Source organism: Panthera tigris, chromosome A2 (assembly GCF_018350195.1).
Source record: "Panthera tigris isolate Pti1 chromosome A2, P.tigris_Pti1_mat1.1, whole genome shotgun sequence".
In the NCBI taxonomy this organism is placed as follows: domain Eukaryota; kingdom Metazoa; phylum Chordata; class Mammalia; order Carnivora; family Felidae; genus Panthera; species Panthera tigris.
In genome coordinates this window covers 41,516,802-41,538,706 of record NC_056661.1, presented here as the reverse complement: position 1 = coordinate 41,538,706, position 21,905 = coordinate 41,516,802, and the positions used below count along the sequence as shown (strand labels likewise).

At 40.8% G+C, this 21,905-nt stretch overlaps 1 protein-coding gene and 1 long non-coding RNA gene across 2 annotated transcripts in view; one reads left to right on the top strand and one right to left on the bottom strand.

Annotated features, from left to right (window-relative positions):
- Positions 1–433: 433 nt before the first annotated feature.
- LOC122236405 lies at positions 434–9,376 on the bottom strand. Its single transcript, XR_006214463.1, has 3 exons — positions 9,293–9,376; positions 2,735–2,848; positions 434–2,203 (listed from the first exon to the last, which is right to left on the bottom strand). It is a non-coding gene; the product is annotated as an uncharacterized LOC122236405 (long non-coding RNA).
- A 386-nt stretch (positions 9,377–9,762) lies between these two features.
- The window catches only part of CNTN3 (contactin 3), a 331,683-nt gene continuing 319,540 nt past the window's right edge, over positions 9,763–21,905 (top strand). The window contains exon 1 of the mRNA XM_042977355.1: positions 9,763–9,812. The gene's annotated coding sequence lies outside the window, so the exon portion shown is untranslated. The remainder of the gene's footprint in view (positions 9,813–21,905) is intronic.

The following is a 21,905-nucleotide window of genomic DNA, read 5'->3' as shown; positions in this document are numbered from 1 at the left end:
AAGAGAGCAATGGCATTCTCAGAAATACTACCAAAGAACCTATGAAGTCTTTTCTTACATGTTACGACTTCCCTGTACTAGCCAACATGCATGTGAAAATTATGACAACGGAGGAGAGTGAATGCCAGGACAACCCATGTTGCCTTCTCCTTTCCTTCTTTCCTTCTTCATCAATGAGCCAAAAATAGAGTATGGGTAAAATGTATGCAAATCAGATTAAGTAACAACAGCTGAGTTAGCTTTGTCCAGTGTTTCTATTGTTGTGGGAAGAACAAAATACCTATGCTATGCATGTAGAAGCCACAGAATACAAACCGTAAGTTCCGCATGTAAGTTAAAAGCTCTTATACATGCATTTGAAATTGACACCATACAACATAAAAAGACACGGTGAACTTCATGCTAAAAATTAACAATTTAAATTCTCCTTTACTTAGAACAACATTAACCAGCAAATATAAAACATCATCACAACTCAAGAGAGACAGACCATGGGAGAAAGAAAAAAGCGTTTATTGGTACACACACTTTTCCCCTTTGTTTTGAAAAAATGGTTCCATAGTTTTCACTTCACACCTGGAGCCACACACCATGTAGTCAGTCAGCCATTAGCTGTGTATAAAATACTTTGGCTCTTAAAGCATAAGAGTTCTTTTCCTAGGCAATCGCCTGGGTAATATTATTCCTCCACCTCCCTTTTATTATGTGTGTTTTTCCTGCTGGGGATCATGAGAATGTAAAAGCCAGGAACAGCCCCAACGAAATGCGTTTGCCTGGTGGTCAAAAGAGAATTAGCCAAACATATTAGTAATGCTTATTTCAAAGATTTAGCAATCTTTGACAAGAGAAGTTCGAAGGTTTCTCTCCCCCAGTGGTACTTCATCCATGTGACTTCCTAACCCCTAAATGTAAGTTATTTCTATTTTGAGTTTTTTAACTGTCAAAATAACACGTCACTTGATAATTCTCTCAATGCTTTTATGATTGCATACCTGCATTTGTAGCTCTAGTTTCTGTTCGCTGGGGTGTCAGACACACGACAGTCACTTTGGGGGTTCTAGCTTATAAACTTTCTAGACTGGCCCTGAAGTTTTGCACACATTCGAGCTATAACCAGAGTATCATCTCCATAAGAATATCATGTCACACTCATAGTTATTCAGTTATCTAAAATGGCTTATTGGGAAGAGAGTTGCTTTTGATTGCTAACTTTTGGCATCCATGACCAACTCATTCCTACACTTGTCTTTCCAGTGATTGTGGAAAACTGTGCTAACAGTTTGAAGATGGTTAAGCGTCACCTAAACTCTCCTTCAATCTCGCCTTTAAATAGGTTGGTTTTTAGGTTCATTTCATAATAAGTAAAGAAACAATAGAAGAGATGGTTTTATGGGAAAACATATTTGGGAACTTATTATCTGAGCCAAAAGATTCGAGAAAAAGGAGGCTCCCTCATCTTCTTTGTTTTTGACCTTAAAATGTTTTGGTTATACTGACTACGTTCTGCAGCAAGTAGACTTGGTTAGAAAATATGAGAGTAATGTCACTCACACAGTATTTTACGGACCATGATAGGAAGTGTGTAAGCAAGCAAATGCTTGGAATAGCAAATGGCAAAATCTAATACCTACAACTATAATGACCCAAAGAAATGTTTCATCAAAATAAGTGCTTAGAATTTTTCTGCCTGACTTAATGGCAGTGGTGGGGCATGAAGGAGGAAAAAGGAGGTAGCATATTTCTTCTGGCATAGCCCGTGAAAACGGCTATTAATTTAGAACCCACCCACTAATTCAACTCCATGGCTAAAGGAGATGAAAGGAGGAACCACATACTGCAAGCCAGCCTGGTCCTTGGCTTGACTAAGAAGTGCTGTATTTGTCTGCTAGTAATAAGTCATCACAAACTCAGTACCTTAAACAACAGAAATGTATTTGCTCATAGTTCTGGAAGCCAGATGTCCAAAATCAAGGTTATCGGCAGGGTGGGTTCCTTCTCGGTGGCTCAGAGGCAGAGTCTATCCCACGACGCTCTTCTGACTTCTGGTGGCATGTGGAAATCCTTGGTGCTTTCTGGCTTGCTGCTGCACAGTGCTACTCTCAGTCTCCATTTCCACATAGCCATCTTCCTTCTGTGTCTGTCTGTCTCTATGTCTTCACATAGAATCCCCCTGTCTCCATATGTCTGTATCCAAATTCCCCTCCTTATAAAAGCACAGCAGTCACTGAATTAGGGTTGATCCTAATCCGTTAAAACCTCATCTTAATTTTATTACATCTGTAAAGATCCTATTTCCAAATAAGGTCATGTTCACAGGTACCGGGGGGTAACACCTTCAGTACACCTTTTGGTGTGGGGGGGTGCTGGCTAACTTAACCCATGATTCTTCTCAAACTTTGCCACATAGCTGAATCACAAGAGCATTTTTAAAAATACTGATGCCTGGGTACAAAACCCCAGAAATTCCAAACTAATGAGCATGAGGTACAGCCAGGGCATCTAGATTTTTCAAGTCCCCCAAGTGATTCAAATGTGCAGCAAAAGTCTCAGAACCACTAGGCTAAAAGATTCTAGTTATTAGTTTCTCAAAAGGATATTTTAGCATAACGAAGTATGTGTTTCAATGAGAAAAATCTCTTTTCCTTTAATCATTTTGACAAGAATGAAAAAAAAATATCAAAAGTACATGATCAAAATGAGTGACATGTAATCAAAAAGAATTTTAGAAACTTACCACTTGATGCATGTTCATTCCATGAACATTTTTAATGTGTATGGTGCGCTGGGCCATGGGAAAGGTCCCGAGGTAGGCATCAGAACCTGAGATATCAGCTGCTCACCCACCAACCTGTAGAGGAAGGAAAGGGTTCATGGTGTTTGGCTGGTTGTGACTAGGTACAGAAATGATTCCTTTCTCACAGTAGTGCTCGGTGACTAGCAAATAGGGGAAACAGATCTTATTTTTGTAGATCAAGTGGCCATCATGAGATATTCTACAATGACGACAGAATGGATCACTCTGTGTTAGTTTATATCTAAGGCTACTCATATTAATGGCTCACCAGATTATTACAGAAAAAGTATTTCAGTGGGGTAAACTGGATGAAATAGAAAACTACTTCTTATGTTGCCTTTTTCAGAGACTGAAAAACCCATTTGATATAGATGCCTATAAATGTTGTCAAATGTTATTTCATACTACTCTGTAGGCTCATAAGGATCTGATGGTAGCCGCTAAATCAACACAAACTTCTCCTTGCTTGTCTCTTAGCTGGCGCTACAATGTTTTCTATCTAGCACAGTAGTTCACCTCAACCTACTCTGTATCATTGTTATGGACTGAATGCTTGTGTTCAGCCAAAGAATTCACATGTTGAAATCCTATGCCTTAATGTGATGGTATTAAGGGGTAGAACCTTTGAGAGGTGCAGAGGTCATGAGGGTGGAGCCCTCCTGAAAGGAATCAGTGCCCTCTACAGGAAGAGACCAGACAGCCGGCTTGCAGTCTCCTGCTCCCACATGAATACACACTCTCTCTTTGCTCTCTGCCATGTGAAGATACAACAAGATGCCATCTGTAAACAAGGAAGAGGACATTCACCAGAACCCAACCATGCTGGCACCTTGACCTCAGATTCGGAGCCTCCAGAAGTATAAAAAAATAAATGTTTGTGGTTTAAGCCACCCAGTCCGTGGTAATTTGTTCTAGCAGCTAGAGGCAACTAAAAGAATCATTATTTTCATTCTTTATACTTCATACAAATACACTTTAAAAAAAATACTTAAAAATACAAGTTCCTTTATTCACAAAGGAACACTTTTTGTTTTTCATTCTCAAACTCCCCTGTGAAGCATTTTCTTTTGCCTCAAGTTTAGAAAATGCCCTTTATCTCAAACATATCAGCTAAGCTGTTTTTAGGTATGTAAAGAATTTCAAAGATACACATAGAGCAGAAGCCCACTTTTAATGTCAATAAATTTACCACTGTCAAAAAATTAGCATCATAATAGCAATGTGAACAGAATTAAAATATAAATATATAAATAATATTTTCTACATTTTAGCATATGAAAAAATCTTCATCTTTATTCCAAGAAATGTTGGCAGTCTTGGGGAAAGCATTTTAGATAGACTGATAAAATAATTATTAAAACCCATACTAAAGAAACAATGAAATAAAATCATGGAACGTAAACCCACTTTGAACAAAGTTCATATTTTCAGTGAAGTGACATGTATATAATAATTTCTTTTTTTTTAATGTTTATTATTTTTGAAAGAGAGAGAGAACAAGAGAATGAATGGGGGAGGGGCAGAGAGTAGAGACAACAGAATCTGAAGCAGGCTCCAGGCTCTGAGCTGTCAGCACAGGGCCTGACACAGGGCTCAAACTCATGCACCGTGAGATCATAGCCTGAGCCGAAGTGAGACACTTAACCAACTGAGCCACCCAGGCACCCCAATAATTTCTTTTTTAAAACATGATCATATTTAAATGGGAAAGACAGTGTTATTCTCATTTATACCTGAGGAAAAGAAAATAACATAAAGTTACCAAATTTGAAGCCTACATTGCTTTTGTATAGTCACATACATTAGGGAGTCTTTATATGCAGTTGTCTTTAGGGTGCTAAGTTATAGGTTTTCTTTTTTGAAATTTTTCTTTCTTTATTTTGTGTGTGAGAGAGACAGCACAGGCAGGGGAGAGGCAGAGAGAGAGGGAGAGAGAGGGAATCCCAAGCAGGCTCCATGATCAGCACAGAGTCCAACTTGGGGCTTCATCTCACAACCACGAGATCACAACCTGTGCTGATATCAAGAGTCGATGCTTGGTTGACTGAGCCACCGAGGTGCCCCTAGGTTTTCAATTTAAGAGCTGTGAACTTCAAACGGCCCCATTTTTTCACAGTTTGCAACAACCTCATCCCTACCAAAGTGCAATCGCTAAATTGCTAACTACGTTTGTGGACACCCTCTTCACCAACTTTCTTAACCTTGTCACTGTGTTACCATTTCAAATTTCCATGAAATCTACCTTCAAGAAACTGATGGAGAGGAGCCAAAGACTTCTGATCAGAAAGAGAAAAGGACAGGTAGCAGGCTCCCTTGCTCTACCTTCCCTGAACTGGGAAAAGTTACATAAACTTTATGTGCCTCAGTCTCTTCCTCTGTATGAGAAATTAATATTTATTGAGATTGTACTCGACTAGTCACTGTAAACCTAGAAGAAGTAAGTTGAATTCTATGGTTTCATAAGTAATTCTAAATACTGTTTTTAACTCCCATTAATTTATATCCCTAAAGTTTGGAATGTGCCAGCTGGCTTATATGTTCGCATGAAATTTCTGGACCATATCCTAGCTCGTCAAAGTCTAGTCTGGGGACCAGCAGCACTGGCATCTTCTCGGGGCTTGGTAGAAATGCACAGTTTTGGGCCTTACCCCAGGCCTGCTCAACCAGATTCTGCATTTGAATCAGATCCCCTGTAGCAGGCATTATTAAAGTGTGAGAAGGGCTGGACTAGATGGGTAACAAAATCTACTCAAACTTACAGGGATGTACACAGAGCAGAGGCTGGCATTCAACCCCTGGATTCAAAGCCAACTCCTGCTACCCATACCTCGCGCAATCTCCGAAGAAAGAGCTTCCAAATACATAACTTCACTTTTGTGTTTTAGTGCCTTCATCTATAAAAAGGTGGTAAAACAACAGTTATTCCATGGGGCTGTTGTGTGGGTTGCAAAGTACTGTGTATAAGCAATTAATACAGTGCCTGGCACATTGGAAGTCCTTTCAATCATTAAACATTTATGGTACACCTATCATGTATATGTCAGGTATGTGCTGGGGGCTGTGAACGCAGCAGTAAACAAAACAAAGTCCCTACTTTCGTGAAGCTTTCATTCTAGCGAGGGATTCTGGCAATACAAAACAGATGTTAAAAAAAAAAAATGTCACATAGGGATATGTTCTGCGAAGTATAGAGAATGACAGCAGAGCCACTGTAGACAGGAAATTCAGCAAACTTCTTCAGAGGAGAAAACAAATGAGTAGGTACCTGAATTTGTTATGTTTGATTAGTATTCAGAGCTAAGTCCCAGGCACAGTGCTAAGCATTTTATATGCATTCAAGTTTCCAGAATCCTCCAATTTGACCCTCTCACCAGAAAAGTGGAGAATTTGCTTGAATAAGGATATTCACTACACAATGAGACATTTAAAGTGAAAATTTCATGAAAAGATTTTTTTGCTTGTCTTATCCAGTCATCGCAGCCATCTTATTTTTACTCTGGCTTGGATTCTGACAATGTATTAATACTTTTTAGTTTGACTGAAAGAACCCCCTGAAACATGCACCCCGGCACTAGAGATAACAATTCCATATGCTCAGCAGCATGATCGCTACATCTGGACATGAGCAAGAACTTTGTAATGGTAACGTGGCACTGTCCACAGGACCTGTCTTTCCACCCATGGAAACTGAAAGGCTCCACACCTCTTTTTATAGAAATAGGTATGTTTTAGTAACTTGGCTACATTCCAATTTATACTTTTACCCGAGAGTGTCAGGCTGTGGCTTTAGCAGATATTTTCCTTCTTTTTCTTTTGCTACACAATAAACAGGCAAACAAGTAACTGTTATGTGGTGTCAGTGGCATGAAATGGCTTCTATATTCCAACACAGATGGGGTATCTTAATAATGGGAAGATGATCGCACACTTTAAAGTGCTTTGATATAAAAGGTGCCATATAAAAAGGAAGTTATTATTCTTAGTTATAATACCCTAAAAAAAGGATTTGCCATCTAAATGGCTGCTGAAACTTAACTGCAGAATTGCTTATAATGCTACAATCAGTTGAGGCCAAATTCAATAAAAACTCCATCCGGCATTCACACTGAGAAGACCCACATGTGCCTTTAATTTTTTTTTTTTTTTAATTTCCTGGGCTTCCGGCCCAGAAATTGGATGGGAATTTTATTTAAACCTGCTCTTGTGTATCAACTTTTGGTAAATATCAGGTTTTCAGTTGACTCACATTATGCTTTACATTTTGAGCAAAGAGAGGAAATAAAATGATGCGTATCTCTCTAAATACATATATTTATACACCTCTTACCTGTTCTGCCAATGAAACTGTGGCTCACACTAAATGTTCATCATAACTCCTCCAAATTTAAGATGCCCCCCTTCTGCTGCAACCATAGATTAAAAAGTCCATTAAATCCCTTTCCAGTACTAATCAGTTTTCACCAGCATAGGGAATGTAATCTGAGTTTGGAAATGACTAATTATTTGGAGAGGGTGGTGAGGGGTTCAGCTTTAGATTTCTAATTTCGGAAGCTTCTTTCCCGTCTTCCCCCTGTCATTGTGCTGCCTAGGGCCACGTTCCCCTCCTTGATGAAAATGCTCTTTCCCTTCCTGCCGGACAGGGTATACACATATGCATTAGAAGGAAAATGCATTTTAAGGCATCAACTTGAAAATATTAAGAAAAGAAGCACTCCTTTTGATGGATGTGGGCATGGCAGTAATTGCACCTGCTAGGTGCCAGGCATCAGCATAATTTGCATGTGAAATTTTCTCAGTTCCTTCCAGAATACACCAGTTCTACTCAATAAAACATTTTGTCACACTCGGGGGGGTTGCCAACATGTTCCCAGATTGCAAGCAAAAAGATTATTTACAGTAACCAATAACAACTGAAACGACCATAAACAACCTTTCCATACCTGTTCTATTTTTTTTTTTCTTTTCCTAAGTAGAGAGACTTTAAGGAGCCCAAATTTACTGCAATTTAATTCTGATGGGAAAAAGCACATTATTTTATTTATAGTAGCGTGCTGTATCTATCCTTGCCTCCCCCCTTTTCAAACATAAATAAAGCCACCTTTTGTTGCTGTTGTTTGTAATCCAGCCATGACTCTTAACAGGAAAAGTTTCCCGATAAAGTGAGAAGTTGGACAAAAATGGCCAACATCACAGAAAGTGACCCAGTGTATTCCAGGACCCTACTGTGTGTTCATGGGGGGAGAGAAAATCACTGCTGAAGTAGTTTTGAGGGGAACCCTGTCCCGCTCAAGCCTTTGACGCAATTTCTTCTTGCCACCGGGAATAGTCAGTGCCCTGCCTGTGGGGATGATTGTAGGGAGCCCTGCCCTACACCTTACAGACCTGGGCTCTGCCTTTTGTTTTTTTACCACCCTCCCCCTGCCCTTAACCAGAGTCTTCCGGGCAATTCAAATTCTATTCTGAATTGCAGGGGACCAGGCAGGGCTACTTATTTGGGGGTAAAAGAGCAAGAATGAGAAATAGTCAAAACAGGCATTTCCCTTAAACCCCCTCTCAGGTCTCTTTGGCCCAGAGTAATGCCCTTGATGATGAGTTTTGTCCCCTGACAGGAGGAATCACCGGGAGAGAAGAGGAGACAGGGCTGGGAATTTGTTAGGCCTAATTAAACAAACATGACTAGAATTTTTTTTTTTTTTTGTACCACAAAGGGAAAGTAAACTTATGATACCTTTTTAAAACAATGTCAAAGAATTATAAAATTCAGCCCCAATTACAGTTTTACTCACAAGAAGCATTGTTAAAACGGTATCCTAGGACATCCTTCTAGAAACTGTGCACACATAAATATGCATACAGAGATGCGCAAATGAGCACAAAAACTGTAACTATGTTTCCAGAACTAACTTTTCTCCTGACAAGACCTCTTGAAGGTCATTCTATGCCAATAGTAATACATGTACCTCCCTCTCTATAGATGCTGCTTTATATCCCAAAGTATCCCACTGTATTTTAATTAGACGCTCTGTTAATAACGGACAGGAAGGTTGTTTCCAAATGTTTATCACTCACAAGTAAAGCTCGCTGAACAACCTTTGCCCGGGGAACTGGAAGGAAGTTTCCCCAATGCGAGGGCTTAGGAATCCAGCAGGCTTTCACCGGAAGTCAAGGTGTTCTCACCAACCACTGCCTGCATGTACTTAGCCAGATGCAGGTAAGACCCACCTCACAGGGCCCTTGTCAGAACACAATTGTGATTATTCTTATAACTGACGCATTGAGGCCTTAGGCAAATTAATTTCCTCATCATTAAGTCAGGAGACAATAATAGATTCAGGGTCGCTCCGGGGACGCCGTGAACCAATTCCCTTAAATTGCGCTGTCCACTACCTGGTACACAGCGAAGCCTTAATAATTATCCGCCTTAATAGGACAGTGGCAAGCTCTGCGCACTTTCGGCAGCGCAGCTGTAGGAGGCTTTCCTAGAAGTGGAATTCCTACCTTTAACCCCGTGCTCCCCAGGCCCCAGCTGTGCGCGCACGAGGCCACCAAGCGGTGACAGGCTGACCGCCGCCCCATCCCGCGCCGCCGCCCAGGGCCCTGCGGAGGCCGGACGCACGTGGGCGCACGCGGCAGAGCGCAGGGAGACGCGGGCTCCTGGCCGGCGCGGGGGCGCGGGGGGCGCCGCCGGCGCTAGGCGCGGGACCCCGTTGGCTGCTCTGCCGCGCTTCCCGCCCCTCCCTCCCGCCCCTTCTCCCCTCCCTCCAGTGCCCGCGCTGGAGCCGGAGCCTGGGCGGCGGAGGCGCAGGCAGCGCTTGCTCGGCGCCGGCAGCAGCCACAGCAGCCTGGCGCGCGGCGGCGGCGGCGGCGGCGGGCGGGCGCCGCAGGCTCGGCCAGGAACGGCGCGGACCGGGGAGCTGCGGCGGAGGCTCGCGCGGGCGCGCACGGCGGCCCTCCAGGCCCCGGAGAACGGCGGCCGGCGCACCGGCGGAGCGGGCGCCTCGTGCACTGCAGAAATCAGGTAAGTCTCAGAGTCCCGGCTCCTTGCGCCGGCCCCGGGCACTACGGTGAGCCACCTGCCCTGGCAAACTTTTCGCACTGGCTTCAAGGCTCCTAGCCCTAAAGTTTGTTTGCGGGGATGTGCCCCCGACGAGTGGAGAATAAGAGATGCGTCTCGGAGCGGATTTGCTCTGGGGAGATAATTTTTTTCTTCTTGCGCGAGGATTGGTTTCCAGGATGGGAACACTTTGCATCTCCAGCTCCAGCGTGGGGAGATGCGAGGTGATCCCACTGGCTAGCCCTTAGCTCAGCGGATTTGGCTAGTGAAGTTGAAAAAAAAAAAAAAAAAGTTGTGAAATGCAAGGGTACTTAAGATGAATCCTAGGTTCGCGGTGCAGGGGGTGGAAATGGGATACAGCTTTTTGCCACAAACCTCTTCCTGCTCTCCAGCTCTGGGGAAACTAGGGCGGAGGATTCTTCGATTAGCGACCAAGTTTTCCAAGCCTCATTTTCTTTCCACTTTTCAATCTGCAGTCTTGGACAGAATCTTCTGCCGCGTGTATTTGCCAGGTTTTGTCTGGAATGGGCTATAGTCCAGCTTTCCTGAGCTCGGACCTGGTCTTGGCTGCTTTTCTCTTCTCTAAGGAGCCGTGCAAAGCTAACCAAGCGGCTAACAGACTACCAGGAACGGAAACCAGGAAGTGTCAACTGGGTACCCCAAGACACAGCACCATTAGAAAAATTTTTGACTGATTGAAATGAATGAACAGCTTATGGGCTGTGCTTGTGCAAAGCCCCGCACGACCCTCCAATCCGCCTGTCCTTCCCTGTACTGCATTTACTTATTGATGTACAACAAGATGTGCCCAGAGGAATGATTTAGTAACAAAATGGTACGGCTATGGTGAAGAGAGTCAATTTCTAGTCCGAGCCAAAGAGAGGGGGACAGACAGCTCTGGGAAGGGGGTGGCCAGTTTGTTCACCTGAAATCATGTGAGGAAAACAGAGCTAGAGAAAGCAACGCAGAGAGCAGGGAGGGGAGATGTGTGATGTTCAGGAGGGAGGTCAGAACCCCCAGCTCATATGGTGAGTAGGTAAATCCAGAAATAATTTAAAAATGATTGAGCAGGAATATATATATATATATATATATATATATATATATATATATATATATATATATAAAGTAGGAGGACTCTACAAGCTGTGGTTTCTGTTTACCCCCACAGAGATGAATATCACACGAGCTGAAAAAGAATCTTGATCTGTAAATAGATTAAAAAACAAGAATTAATCAGAACAATGAGTCAGAGCCCTACAGTGTTTGAAAGGAATAATTGCCTTTGGAAGAGCTATTATGTCTCAATACTGAAGTCAAATGTGTTACTTTTGCTTTGCTAGTTGTGTTTACTAACAGTAACATGGCTTTGGCTGCAATTACCTGACATCTGAGGTTGTGGTTTTAACCCTTGGTGGGCTGTGGTACCAGGGAGGAGGTTCTGTAGGTTAATACTCATATCCATTTGAGCAACATTTACGAAGTGCCTAATATGTGCCAGTCACTGATTGCAATGGGACAGGTTCTGGTAAATGTGGTTCATAGAAGATATCTGATAGGGTTCAGCCTTGCCAGTGGAAATATATTTGCTCAGAAATTAATGATCTTTGAGTGTTTGCTTCAAGTCAGTTGAGATTCAACATGTAGTTTGAGGACCCTCGAAATGATCACTATCCACCCGGGAGCTAGAGTGAATTGCTACACATTTTTGTTTCAGCTAAATGGTGAGGCTAAATGCATATGTGTGGCCCTCCTGTCTGAAGGTGGTATAACAGACACAGTGGCTAATTGATTTGTAGGGCAATAGATGCAGGCACTGGCTGCCTCAGACAATAACATTCACCTCCATGTTCTTCTCAATGTCTGGATATCAGTAATGTTAGCACAAAGACATGAAAGCATTAAGTCCATTCTCCAAGAGAACTCTCAACTTTTCAGCATCCTTCACAACCCACCCGGATAGCCTGATTATTCCTTAAAATGGCAGCAAAACATTTAATAGGACCAAAGTGCTGAGCAATTTCACTTGGAGCAAAGATTAGCTACGGACAGCAAGCTGTAGCCTTTCCATTGCTGATTTATGTTCAATTTTATCACTGTCACATTTCATATATGCCCAGTTATTACAAACTAATAGCCTCTTCGCTCTGCTAGCAAAATAAGTGTCCTTCTCTTTTATAAGTTCCTAACTCCTCACACATTCGGTACGCATCTTCTCTCTTTGTTTTTACTGCGTAATTTAAGTGTGAAACTTGAAGTTCTCATTAGCTCTTGAAATGTTTTGTGCCTAAATGGTATACAGATATAATTGCCCCTTTAAAGCTGCCAGTTCTGTATATCACTGTATTATGCACATGGCTGGTTCAGTGTTCTGTGTTTTTCCAGTCACCGGTTAGTAAGGTCTTAGCAGTAAAATAATGTTAACTCCCAGTATGGAGACAGTTAGATGGCAGGAGGATTAATTGATGCTGACCATGTTTGCTTGCCATCTCTGATTCAATTACTGCCACCAGTTCACTTTCAAGCCTTTTGATCTTAGGGAGTTTGTCTCTTTGAAGGTGAGTTTTTCAGAGGTGCTCCTATGGTTTTAAAATGTATTTACGAGTCACTTAATGCTGGTAGACTAGTTCTTATGCTTGATAACACTGCCTGAGATACTATCCTTTTTGCAAAGATGTTTGGCAGTAATTAGAGCATTGGGCTGGCCACAGAATAGTTGAAGACAGAACATTTCTTTGAAATTAAGGTGTAACAGATCTCAGTCTCAGATCTAATTTGTGTAAAAATTTCAGGAACAAATCAACTATGCTAAGTGGTTTTTGGTTTGTAGCACCACTCCCCCATTTATCTACTAAATATAGCGGAACATTTCTTTTGAAAATTTGCTGCAGGAGCAATCCTTCCCCTAGTCGAAACTTTGTATGCCAGGTTCCAATCCATGGTACATTTTTATTTCTCCCCTTTTATGTACATGTTATAAACAAGAAATAAGGGTTTGTAATAGAAGTGCTGGCAGAACTTTATGGCATCTCAAACAGCTCTGCTACTTGGAATGTAAATATTTGTAGAATCTTTACTGTGCAAGAAGCTGCCTTGCAAAAAGTGAGAAAAAATGACTCTTTTATTAAGTAGGATAAAATAATTCAGGAAGTATGCATATTCCTTATTGCAGACATATTGGCATTCTGAGTAATAGATTATATATGTTATAGCAATTCCATAGCCCTCTCTTAGGTGCCTTTATAACTCAGATTGTAAATTTTCTGTGTTCTAAAACAGGAGAACAAATTTGTCCCATTTGTTTTTCTAACTTGCTTGACTTTGATTGCCTTTCAAATGTTCAGGGATGAAATCTGTAATTCAAAAACCACTTTGATTATATTGCTGATAAATGAGGCTGTCGGTATGCTATCTTTGGGAAAAAAGAGTGCTTGGGACCATTACAATACTTCAAATACTCTTATTCTAGGGAATTAGTCCAACTCAGATCTTGTGTGTCCTTTCGATTGTGATATTTCTCAGATTTGTCCACTTCTGTCCATCTCCACTCACATGATTCTGTTTTATTCCAAATCACTATCTCCTCCCAAGGGAAAACTGCGCTGGTTTCTCTGCCTCCTCTCTTGCTTCCTCCCCCAAATCATTATCTGCATGCTAGTCAGGGCAATATTTTTTTCTTAAATGTAAGTTAAATTAATACTCCTCTCCTCAAAGCACTTAAATGATTTTATATTGCATTCAGAACTATTAAATATCTACAAAGCCATGTAGGATTTAAACATTACCCCTGCGTCCAACATCATCACATGCCATGCTTTGGGGAGAAAGAACTTCATAGGCTTCTCTCCATTGTCTGCAGTTTTGTTGACCTCCTTCCTATCTTAGAGTTTATTTTATCCCTTTGCCTGGTAGCCCATTCTATCCTTTACCCCCAAACATACACACACACACACACACACACACACACACACACACACACACGCACACATGCACACTCCACATAGAGTTTGACAGCTGATCACACTTTTGGTCACAATATAAATATTTATTGAAAGAGTGCTCTCTAATCCCTCTGCTTGTCTCTTTTTGTTCATATCGCCCAAAGCACTTATCATAACTTGAAACTATCTCATCTGATTCCTTGTTTACTATTCTGTAATCATCCTACAAACAGTCACAACATCTGTTTTACTTACTATTGCAAAGCAGCTTCTATCACAGGACGTGGCTCACAATGGAGTTTGATAAACCCATGGGAACTATGCTTTTGGGGGTGCTGAGTTTATAACATGTGGCTGGAGCACCTCTGTGACCAGAGATCCTGTCTGTCATGTTCATATTCAGCAGAGGTCTGCAGCTGACTTTTACAGAGTGTTCTGTCACCTTGCTCTAAGATCTCTTAGAACTTTTGGATATCTGCTACTTCAAAGCCATTGTGTCAGAATGGGAATCGTCATTTTTCCTCCCAAGCTGGTTGTAGCATAAGGTGATACCTTCTTTCATCTTTTCTCATTGTGGTCCTCAAGGCACATGGCACCAAGTGGTCTTCGGTACTGTCCTCTTTTGTCCCTGCAACCAGTCAACTGATTAAAAATACAAGAACTTTCATTCATGTGATTATCCACCAGCCAGGTTCCAAGCCCTTTACTGCCTTTGCAGTTCTTACCTAAAGTTCTTACTAAATGCAGCAGATCAAGAAACCACCTTCCGCTCCTCTCCAGTCTTTCTGACACATGCTGCTGTATTGTTCCATGAACCAGAAACCTTGTATCATTGGACACCCACAGCCTACAGAGAAAATGCCACTGATGGAGCCTGTCTGCATGAGACTTCTCTTTTCTCACCCATCCTTGAACTTCCAACTTAACAGAGCTTTTTAAAACTTTCTTGAAAACTCAGAATGTTGCTTTTGGCTTCAAGATTCCTGTACCCTTGGCTCTAACTCCAAGCCGCTCATTCACATACCAACTCATGTCCACCCTTAATTCACTGTTATTTTTGCCAGGAATGCTCTTTAATTCTAATCCTACTGTTTCTGGGAAGCCTTTAGTGTCCTCCAGATTAGGTTTGGAGGTGTGGCTTCCACTCTCAACTATGTTTTAAAATTTTCTTCTTTAGAGGGATAATGGATTTGAATTCAATTGATACTGTGCATTTGTTTAATATCTGTCTTTCCTGATAGTCTGTGCATGGAGCGGCACGGCATATTAGGGTTTTGGTGACTATTTGCACAATCAAAAAAGATGAGCTGATCTCTTTTATTCACGTGCAGTTATACTGTAGTTATTTATGTTATGGCTTCTTTTTATTGGACTTAAAATTTTTAGTGTATAATTTAAAGATTTTATTGTATTTTGCACAGTTTTGGGGTGGCAAACTATTAATTGACAACAGATGAATATCTTGATATGGTCTGAACTTAGAAAAATTCTGTGACAAACATATGCCCTAAGGGGGCATAAGCTTTGGTTGTCGGTACTGATGGCTGGTCCTTGATGCAAGGGTCTTAGTTTAGTGCAATGGGAGTAATTTTGGAATTCTCAAGATCCATTATTTATTAGAGTAAAACAATGAATATGAAAGAAATAACTAAATGCTTCACAACAAATCAAAAGTACATCTTCCTAAACTATCAAGAGCTACATAGTTATAAATGGGGGAAGACAGGCTTGTGGGCATTTAACAGTCTTACCAATTGTCCTTCAATAGAAAGCCCCCTTGGGGCACCTGGGTGTCCCAGTCCATTAAGCATCCGACTCTTGATCTCAGCTCAGGTCTTGATCTCAGGATCATGAGTTCAAGCCCCGCAGTGGGGTCTGCACTGGGTGTGAAACCTACTTAAAAAAAACACACACACAGAAAGCCCCCTTATCCTTATAGAGATATTCCATATCTCTCTCACTGCTTCCCAACTAAGTGATCTTTCTAGAAACATTAACCGTTCTGTTGAAATAACAGGCATTCCTTGATCCTTTACAGGATTTTCTGAGTTATTTGTCGGTGATGAGACCTGGTGACTAATATTTTTAAACTTTTTATTTTAAAGCAACTACACTCATAGGGAGTTTCAAAAAATAGTACAGAGAGGTCTGTCTGTCCTTCACCCAGCTTCCTCCCACAGTGGTATTGTGTTTTGGCTATAGTATAAAATCAAAACCAGGGAATTGACATTCGTGTGCTACTGTTAACAAGACAACAGACCTTATGTAGTTATCAGCATCTTTTAAGCCTGACTACATGAGTGTGTGTAGCTCTGTGCACTTGTACCCCATGTATGCAATTGTGTAGCTAGGCTTTGAATTTAAAGAACAAACACCCTGATAGCTGCAGTTCCCGTGTTAAACACACTCTGATGTCATATTTTTGCAAGTGGCTTCTAGGTTTCAAGTAGTCCACTTGGATGGACCTTTTCCCATGCAAATGTTTGTCCTGTTGCTCTTAAATATCATGAACTCATTCACCTTGGAGTTGCCTATATGTAAAAGTTGCCATGGAAACAGAAGTCTTGGCATTTTATAAAGCAGGATGTGACATTTGGGTGGTTCTCTGTGGTCATCAGCTTGGGAATCTGTGTTTACTTGCCATATGAGTTTTAAAAAGTTCTGCAGGTAAGTGTGTGTGTTTGTCAATGTAATCAGATTTGGACAGGATTTTTATGCCACCAGGGCCACGATCTTACTGAATATTTCCTTACACTTTCTAACACTAACAGACTCCTGGTCCATTTTTGTTCTTACAGAAATAGTCACTCTTTAAAATAACTTAACATATTGCAGAAGATGGTAATGACCCTTTTCAGGCAATTAAAATCAACCCGAACAATATAGCTAGTGATCTAATCTGATGGCTGCTACTCACTTGGGCTGGCCGCTTCTGTGAATGTAAAGCAGCAGAAAGTTGCTGATTACCAATCGTTACCAATTGCAGTGAGTATTCTGAAGGCTCTGGAATACAGATAAGGCCCATTTATACCAAAGTCCGGCGTGTGCTACAGCAGACAGCACTGCTGTTACCACTGCCCATTCCCTTTGCCTACAAAAGTGTTTACGTTTATATATGCTAGGCAATTTGTCGTATTCTTCAACTATTCTTAGTGAAGCTTTTTTGTGTTGCTAAGAAAAACCATCCAAAACCTGTGTATGTCAGCTGGATAATTTTGAAGTTTGAATCTTGCAGGCCAAAGGTTTTCTCTCTTTCTCACTTTCTCCTACCATTAGAAAAAATGTTCTAATGTGCAATGGAAAGATATACATGTTTATGTTTAGTACTAATTTACTGGATTATTTCACCAATATTAAACAAAGATCACCCCTATGGAGTTGATTCTGTAGCACTTAGTGGCTAAACTAAGTGGCTAAAAAGAACAAAAGAATGTCTACAAAATATATATATATATATATATATATATATATATATATATATACATACATATATATATATATGTATTTGGAAGGGTTTTATTTGAAACAAGCCACATATTCTGTGAATATGCTTGTAAGTGGAAGGCATATTTCCATATAATGGGAAATTCTGGAATATAGATGTTTCTCTTTTTAGTCAAATATTGCCATGATTGTCTGCTGCTATAAATGGTTTTCAATTATGACTTTCTTGGAAATATCTTCTGTCGTTTTTCTAGAAATTAGTCACAGGGTTTTCCTCCTGAATCATTATTTTTATTCTTCCATTTTATTATTAATAATCTGATTATGTCTTATTATTCCTCTTCCCGCCCCACTTTGACCACACATATATAGACATAGACACACACACCACCAAAGTCATAGACTGGAATAAGGAATAGAATTAATACCAAATTGTAAAATTCAGAAGGTAAGAAATACAAATGTTTTGTAAGCATTAACCAGAAGAGAATAAAATCAAATGAAGGGGAGGAATTTTAGATTGTATATCAGATTAATACACCATGTTATGTAAAGTTAGCCCATTTCTTCCTCCTCCTCTTTCTCAGATGAGTTCTTAGTTTCCTTCCTTTCTCTCAGGTTCTATTTTTGAATTGACTCTTCAGTACTGACCCCTAGTGGGTAAATGTTTTCAACTGTCTAATTGAAAAGATTACATCTATTTGGAGGGTTCTTTACAGGGGCAAGGAAGGTGGCTATAAACGTGATCAAACTCGGTCTTCAGAGAAAAATATTGGTAGACTGTTTTTGCAAAGCTGGCTGCAACCATGCCTTTCTTGGCACTTTGCGTACTTGCTCCTGTCTTTAAGCAAAGAAATCGGTTTCCCTTCCCCTTGAACCTGGGCTGGCCTTTTGAATTTGAGCAATAAAAAAAATGTAGCCAAAGTGGTGTTATTGGGAATTTTGAGCCTCAGCCCAATGATGGGGGCTTATGTTCTCGTTCTTTTACTGCCTTGAAACCTCCACGTAAAGATGTCCAGGTTTGCCTTTTAGAGATTGAGAGGCCACCTAAAGACAGAGCCTACAGCCAATATTAGCTAATGGCCAGAATTGGTAGTCAGTCACACAAGACCATCAGTCCCAGTTAAGCCATTGGATGATTGACTTACATGAATGACATCAGGCAAAATTAGCAAACAAACCACGAAGCTGAACTCAGGTCAAATTCAGAATCATCAGCCAATAAGTTATGTTTAGGTTATTAAGTATTAGGGTAGTTTATGCAGCAGCAACACACACAAATACATGTTCATAATTTTAAAAAGCACGTTTAAAAAATGTAAGTAAAGGGGCTTCTAGGTGGCTTATTTAGTGAAGCTTGTACAGACCCTTGACTTTGGCTCAGGTCATGATCTCAAGGTTGTGAGATCAAGCCCTGTCTAGGGCTTCATGCTGAGCATTGAGCCTGCTTAAGATTCTCTCTCTCACTCTCTCTCTGCCCCACTTGCACATGTGCATATATGACACTTTCTCTCTATCAAAAAATGTAAGTACATATTTTTAAAATGTGAAGTCTAATCTCTTTTTTGTTGTTTTATAAGTATATCCATCAACTTTTCTTTGGTAAGAAATAATCCAAAAATTTCTTAGGCTTCGGAGGACAGATATTATTCACCTGCCTGAAAAGCTGTGGGTCAGAGTTGGGTCAGCATGGCTCTCTTCCATGCTGTGGATTGACTGTGTCCCTGCTCCATGTGGCTTTTCATTTTGGGCTCCGGGCAGAAGTACAGCCACACAGTGTATAGCATGGCATTCCATCCAGGTCTACCAGCGTAGGGCTTTAGACACCTACCCATGTCTGCTTGGTAGATAGGCTGCTAATAGCTCACAGGTTCATCCCTCACTGGGGAACTTCCCTTTGCAGAGGGACCTGTCTCAGGCAAGGTTATGCTTCCTCTTGGGTGGTGCCCATGCCAATGAGAGGCTGCTGCCTGGGTACAAAAACCTGATCCCTTTGCTTTAATTTAGGACAATTCTGAAGCCTATACCAGCTCCAGAAAGCCCCTGAGGATCAACAGAGGCCTCATGTACAGTACTTTAAATTTCAGGATCCTCCTTTGCCTCATCATGCTTTTTTTTATACTTTTCTTTTGAGAGCATTCTTTTCTTTCGAGAGTATTCTTCAGTAGACCCTTCTCATCTCAGATTTTGTTTCTGGGGAACCCAGGTTAAGAAAGGCCCTTATCTGGTACACGTTCTCACAGCAGAAGGCAGAAACCCAAGAGGCTTACTTGAACTGTGAAGTTGCTTTTAAAACTTTGCCTAGGACTGGTCATATGTCAGGTTTTTTGTTTTTTTGTTTTTTTGGTTTTTTTTCCCACACTTTTTTTTTTTTTTTTTTTTTTTTTTTTTTTGCCAGCCGTCATAGTAGAGCCGATAAAGGACAAAGAGGATAAGTGCATTTACGAATAATAATGTAATCCACCATAATCTACCTCTCTTAGTCTTCTACACACAAAATACACTTTCAGTCTCTTGTACACTAGTTATACTCAACCCTTCCACAAGAACTGTACCCCCAAATCTTATCTAATTATGAAATAAAGCTGAAAACCTAAGATTTATTTTAGTCACCACACTTCTGGCACAAGTGCAAAACGTTGAACCAAACTATTCCCAGCACATTAGAGCTTCTGCTGAGTCCTACCACAGGTTGATATACTATTGACAAACTACACGCCCAAGGTGAGGGGCAGAAACATATTTCGCGTATAGATCTAGGGGTGAGGAAGGAATATTTGTGAATCAGAATGCAGTTCACTTATATGAATTAGCTATTAAGTGCAATAATCCTCTACAGAAACTAACCAGAAAACTTCAGTAACCTAAAATAAGAGAAATTTATATAGTTCTCACTTTTGTGAGAGACTGGGGTAGCTCTCCTGAACTCAGTTGGTCTTGCTTATGTTTTTATGGGTCAGCTAGGAGTTGGCAGAGCTTGGCTTGGGCAAGCTGGGTTTCTCTGCTCAAGCTTCACATCTGAATGGCTCAGATAATTCAGCATCTTATTCTGAGGCACAGGCTGAAGGAGAAATCCTTTGGTAGAAACTATTCTCATGCCAATTGCATAGGTGCAAAAGGACAGATGGAATCATAAGAGATCTTGGTCACTCATGGATTATTATCACTTATGCTATCTTCTGTTGGCCATAATGAGAAACATGGCCAAACTCAAAGCCAAGGGTACGGAACTGTCCTCTGTCCATTTAATGGCAGCTATCGCAAAGTCACATGGCCAAGGGCATAGATACAGGAAAGGTGAAGAGTTGACGCCAGTAATGCAATCTGCTATAGCACCAAACCTCATCTCCTATCCATTAAGCGTTGTAAATGCCCTCTAGATTTTAGTTGCATTTCAAATTAAAAAACGGGAAATGTAAAATGTCATTTTATTGCTTATGAATGAATTATAACTCTCTAATTGCTGCCTAAGTGAAGGAGTCCTGTGTGAAGCTCAGTAATACTCAGAGGTGGAAAAGACAATGAAAGTTCTCAGAGCATGTACAGCCCAATCAGAAGAACCCATATGTACTTGGAAATCTAATGAATACTATTAGGAAGTTTTGCCCAGTGGTATGTGTATGCTTCTCAATCCAGGCAAACTCTGTCTGCCACTTAATGGTTTGTGACCTTGGGCACATTAATTGATTCTCCTAAGCCTCAGTTTCTTCATCTGTAAAGTTGGAATATTGGTCCTACCGTATAGATTTGTTGTAATAAATATGCGAGGTAAGGTAAGGCCCTTAAGACAACCCATAGTTCTCCTACTTGTTGCTTGTAGCACTTTTACTATTGATGTCTGTGTTATTCATTACATACATTTTATATATATTCATAGAATAGTGGAGGTATGGTATATGAAGAGAACTGAGAAGAATGAGAGGTAACTGGTAGAACTATCAAGAATGATTAGGGAAGGCTTTATATTAATCTAGGACTGAGCTGAATCCTCAAGGGTCAAAAGTAAAAGCACAGTCTGTCTGCTTGATAAACATTGGACTGACCAGTTTTGGAACCAGTGAGTCATGTCCATGCTTGTTGTAGTTGAGAGTGTATTTAAGGACATACCTGGTGAGTTGTAAGTCATGATATGGAAAACCATGATTTGGGCTGAGTGCAGGATACTCTTAGGGCATAGAGGCAGATCTGAGGCCATGCCCTGTTATAAATCTAAAGCTATAGGAGACTGGGGAGACTGGGAATAGATAAAAATCTCTGTAAAGAGCTTTTTTTTTGTCCAAAAATTTTTAGAAAGCATAGCATCTTAAAACACGTTTTGCCAATGAGGCCAAAAAGATTCATAGAATGCCTCAGGTCAAGTACAGGTTAGTGACCTAACCAGAAGTGGAATCCATATTTCCCATGTCTGCAAGTAGTACATTTTTCACTCTGGAACAGCCTCCACTTACAAGAAAAGTTTATATAACTGGAAATGGAAACTATTGCCTTATCTTCCATAATGACTGTGAGTGAACTTTTTTACTCATCTCAGACCCCAGGTGGACTCACTTTTCTGTCTCTATGTAGGCTCTCATCTCTAGGACTGAGATTGAGTTCACTTTTCAGAATCTTTTTCTGCTTCCCTATTAGCTTAACTCTCCCTCTTTCCCTATTTCCAAAGCTGGCCCTCATC